Genomic DNA, 5,321 nt, shown 5'->3' on the forward strand with positions numbered 1-5,321 from the left:
TTAAATTTAACATTCTATGGGTACTGCCTATACAATTTACTTCAAGATCAATAATTTTCAGTACGTACATGCACCCACTCTATAGAGAAGGAAAATTTTAAAAGATTTCAGAGCTTCTGTTACTGGTGGTTAGCGGGCATGCTGCTCCAGAAACTTGCTTTAAAACTGTGAAAAAGGAAACAAAAATGTATAAAAAGTAAACTTATTAAGTAACTGGATAGAATCCTAAAACAACGTCAAATATCTTTTGCTCACTTTAACCTAAATTGTTACAGTTCAAGTTTGGCCTATTAACTTGAAAATAAATTTCATTCTCCTTGTTTCAGTTTGCGCAAAATGATCATTAATTTTCTCCTTCATCTCTGGATGACATCTGAGAAAATTTTTCTCCGATGAAAGCACTGCAATTCCATTTGGTCTGTCCGAAGTCATAGTGCTTTTTTGAAAAGCTTTTATTCTTTCCATTGTCGAAAAGCAGCGTTCTGCCTCCGATGTAGCTATGGGAACTGTGAAGAGGATTTTTATCGGTTTCGTAATTTTACTGAGAACATCGTCTGAATTTTTTCCCAAAATAAATATCAGGAGCTCTGTTAATTCTCAGTATTCATGAGAATCTGAACCGTAATAGAATACAGTTAGTTCAGCTGCAATCTTTCCCATATGATTCATGGGATATGCTTCAGTGGTCAATATTATCTCTTATGGAGAATGCCCATTCTTAAAACTAGCGCAACATTTCTTACTGAACACTTTAGCAACTGGTAAGTCCTTAGTCGAAGAATATCTGTAATTTATTTCAACTTACATATTTTCACACACTTCCTTAACTTCTACCATGAAAGATTCTGACCGTACTTTGAGTTTGCCAAATTCGGAAATCGCAGTTACGATTGTTGTTATATATTCATTAACATTAAACACACTAACTTCTCGAGACTGAATTTGGTTGTAAACTATTATAGAGTGAAGAATAATCTTACGAAAAAGTTCTAACTGGAAACTATCGTCATTCAGGTATTTTAAAATTCGTGTTGCTTTTGGAATAGTTTGACCTGAATTTGATGTTTACTGACTTTCAGGAAAGCTGTTTTCTAAAGAGTGCAAATTTTCATGGAGCCTGTTTGTGATTTGTATGTTGGAGTCCCAGCTTATAGAAGATGGAGATGCAATGCTGACGTCGATATGTTTCTTGAGAATGGACACGCGAGGCGGTGATCTTGACAATAATATTAATATAACAAAATATTAAAGAAAATTAATTCTTGCTTTTCCTGTAATACTAGTTGCGCTTACGATTATTAAATGAATTTGATGTGCATAACAATGAACTGCTTTACTATAAACTGCTTTTCTTTTTGTTTGAACTCCAGCTTTCTTGCCGTTCGTATCATTTGCACGATGTGTGAGCCATTTTCTTGTAGAATTATGTCGCATTATTCTAAAATACTATTAGATATGCCTCCTGCGGTTTTATTATCTGGAATAAAGGATACCAAAATGCGCTCAAATATTTCTTCATTTACAACGTACCGTAGAACAGGAACCATCTTAGTGTGTTCCTAAACATCTGTAGTGTTATTAGCCACGAGATCTACACTGGAAGCTTTTCCAATTTCAGTCTTTATCTCCTCTGTAGCAGCTAATCAGGTATCACATTGTGAATAATCTGAGGAACACCTTTGAAGATTGCATTGGTTTCTAAGTGATCCATCAAATCAGAATGTAATTTAGATTCTGATATTACTGACCCTCTAAGTACTCCTGGATTTACTGAACTTTCTCATCATGCCAATGCAAATGAGTTCCAAAATTTTCCACAAAGGAAAATCCTCTCTATTGTTTTGGAAAAGATTCGTTGTTATTTTTAACCTCTATACTATGCTCGTTGATTGAAAGTCTTTATGCCTCCCTTAGTTTGTCGTTAATACAAACAATTCCTAAAACTGAACGTGAAACTATACTGTCCACGTGCTTCTTCGATAGCTACTGGTTCTCAGTTTCGTCTTTCATTTGGTTTATATTTTTAAAACAATATTGTCCACGTGGCATCACTTCCAAATAGAAAACCAAGAAAGCAAAACAATGTATTTTTTACTTCTCAGTCGCAAAACCAACTTTTCCGTTGGTACCTTTCACAAATAAAGCTGTCAATATATGTCTGGTTGCGTTCGCTTCGCTAAGATATTACAATATCAGATGTTAAACGACCTCTTTTCCTACCCGAAACTTTCTCATGGAGAGGCAGCTGTGAAATATCTAGCTGTGAAATATCTAGCTGTTCAAGTTTACTTAAAATCACAGAACTTATTTCTTGTGGCTGCAAGAGCATGCTTAACGTTCTCTGTAAAATAAAAGAAGCTATAGAAGTGAATCAGATGCAATAACCGGAAGCAGGATAATAACTCAATCCCAGACTTGATATCACTCGAGAAAATGGTACACGGTTAAGCGCAACAAGCGTGGAGTTAGCTCGCCAGGATCAGCAATGGGGAAGCAACACTGCACACCTCAACTGGGAGGATGGCTACTGGTATTTAGCTTGAGGTTTATATGTAGTGCAGCTATAAAGAAAGAATTAAAGTAAAAATGACTCCTTACATTAAATGTTGTCGATAACGTCATGTTGAAGGAAGGTGTGCTGCAATTCGACAGTGATTCTATACGTGAGGCGTCACTGTGGAAGATATTTAAAATATGAGCAGAAGTTGTAGTAGTGTTCATTCTATTCTTGAGCACTCAATTTGAAGTCATCTGAAACAAAGAAGGATCAAGGGAAATGTGAGTAGTACCCTCCTCAAGCTAGGCAGTGAGGCGGCGCAGGAGAACTATTGTAGAATCCCTGATTTTGTCTGATCCCACTAAGCTAGGGATATGTTTGAGATCTGTGGGTGTTCTCCCCGCCTTTTTTGAAGCTAAAAATAACGGCGAAAACTGGTTCCATCATGAGGAGAGTATAGTTTGTCCGTATTGTAATGTTGGTATTTAAGGTACCAAGTACTCACAGTGTGAGTGTAGATATGTTGGTCAGACAGGGAGAAATTTTCAAACTACGTTTAAAGAACGCTCTGACAATCACATTGCTAAGTCTGCTTTAGCAATCTATTTGTCTCGTAACTAGCATAGCTTGCGTAATATTTAAGATGACTCAAAATCTTGAATATACAATCAAAATACCCGGTCTTCAACATTTTGGAAAAGATAGAAATCATGAAGTGCTAGTTGCAACACCAAGAATGAAATGCAATTTTCTACATCGTCAGTTGTGACACCGACCTAATCTTTCTCCAAACTGAAATCATCCATGTGCACAATATTAGTGTCCGCATGATACCCACCCAAATTTCGGAAGCAGACAGGCATCTGTCGTGGCAGTTGGTATTTCTGGTTACATTTACTGTTAGCTGCACCATGGAACTTTCACATTAGATGAAGGTGGTGAGTATGAGGAGTTTCAGGTTTTATATCCCAAGCCGTCCTACAAATATGACATACAACTTCATGCTTGTACAATGCCTCATTCCTCTGCGAAGTGGTTATTGGAATGTTTTTGCCATAACGAACATCAATCCTCATTGTCATGTTTTGGAGTTCAGAGAGCAACCATCTCGCGGGATTATCCCCGAACTACGTATGATTCACATTTTTTCACTAGAATCATATGAGCATAAAGCATCATATTCTGACGCATATAACACGTGTCGCACTGTGAAAGTGGTGTGACAGGCTATGGGATAATCTTCAAAACATGCAACAGGGACTGGTAAGCACTCAGAGTCAGCATATACAACGACGGGACAGCGTTCTTAAGCTTTGAGTTTTCTCTGTCCCCAGTGGGGATATCCATACGTACCAGTTCCTGTCTCGAGCAGTCAGTGAGATGTCTTTCTGAATATTCAAGCTAAGTGAAACAGTTGATACATCTACTGCAAAAATGTCATTTATGTTCATATTTAGTCATTTTGGTGGCAAGTAATCAGCAAATGTTCTGGATCCAGATATAGGAATGCTTCTCACCTTCGGAGAGCAGCAGTAAAGCTACGTGTATAGGACCCTGAAAGCTCTTTTGGATGTGTAGAAAGGTCTGACTGCTTTACACTTCACATCTACTGGTCTACTATTTTTTCTTTTCTACATCCCAACCGTAGATGTGGCTAACAATTAGGATCTTGCCTCTCGACCCGTGGTAGTTCTGGGATTGTGACTGGGAATGAGACGACTTTGAAATTATAGTAGCTGCAGACATAAGATGTCTAGTATGCATCTGGAAAATGTGCATTACTTAAATAATATCTATCACAAGCCAGAAGCGACTGTGTGAAGCAATATTAATAATTTACAGCTATACTCTTGCCGAAGAGGAATGGAACTAGACCCCACCCACCATTAACTGGGTCTCAGTTATGCGAGTACCTGTGTGCATATCAGGGTAAAGTAAACAGCTGAGCGTCTTAGCAGACCCTCTTTCCTGTGTATCTGAAAAGTGGCTCACTATGACGTTGTTGGTAAAAGTTCAGTACTGGTATGCAGTTAACCTGCCCTGGGGTATCACATAGTCTTTCCCCAAATTTTGACGATGCTTTTCTCTCCAGCATTCCTTTCTTCCTTGGTGGGGATTGGGAGGGGGATATGTGGGAGGTTGTGTGCATCATCTGACAGTAGAGACTGCTGTGTACCTGACGGAGAAACTGTGGTGCGTTGATGCTTCCAGTTTGCTCCCTTTCCATACTGCTTGGCAAACGCGTAGCAAGGCAGCTGGATCTCGATACCCCACATTGGTTTTATCGATGCAGGATTGCAAGATCCCTTCCCCAAAGGCACATGCAACCACAAAGAGTCTAATGCAGCTGTTTAATATACCTGGTGTTACTTGTGAAGAAAGACTCTGTGACTCCAAATGCTGCTATATCCATGACGTTGCCATGCTGATCGATCGCAAAGAGAGCATGGTAAATGTGGTCTCCAAACCAGGGTGGAGGGCCACGCATGATGATGACCATGGCAAACGTGACAGAGTCGATACTCCAGGCTGGAGGGTCAGCACTGCTTCAAGTGATGGCGGTGGAATCGCAAGTGACTGCCACAGAAAGTGTGATGACCGAGGTCTCGGTGCATGCGACCCAGTCTGATGGCTTGGGCTGAGGTGATGATGATGGGCGCATAATCAGCTAAGGCTGTGGAGATTGGATCGCAAGCAGTGCCACAGCGAGTGTGATACACTGTAATGTGGTGTTTGTGGCTGACAATTCCAGCATCCAGCCAGAGGTGATGGTTACATCGACGTAGATGGTGTGGCTGATTCACATTCGGACGACTCCGATAAT

At 39.7% G+C, this 5,321-nt stretch overlaps 1 pseudogene; it reads right to left on the reverse strand.

Annotated features, from left to right (window-relative positions):
- Positions 1-276: 276 nt before the first annotated feature.
- Positions 277-4,997, reverse strand: LOC126249503 (uncharacterized; annotated as a pseudogene).
- Between the last annotated feature and the right edge of the window lie 324 nt (positions 4,998-5,321).

The sequence above is a fragment of the Schistocerca nitens genome, chromosome 3, assembly GCF_023898315.1.
Source record: "Schistocerca nitens isolate TAMUIC-IGC-003100 chromosome 3, iqSchNite1.1, whole genome shotgun sequence".
Lineage (NCBI taxonomy): Eukaryota > Metazoa > Arthropoda > Insecta > Orthoptera > Acrididae > Schistocerca > Schistocerca nitens.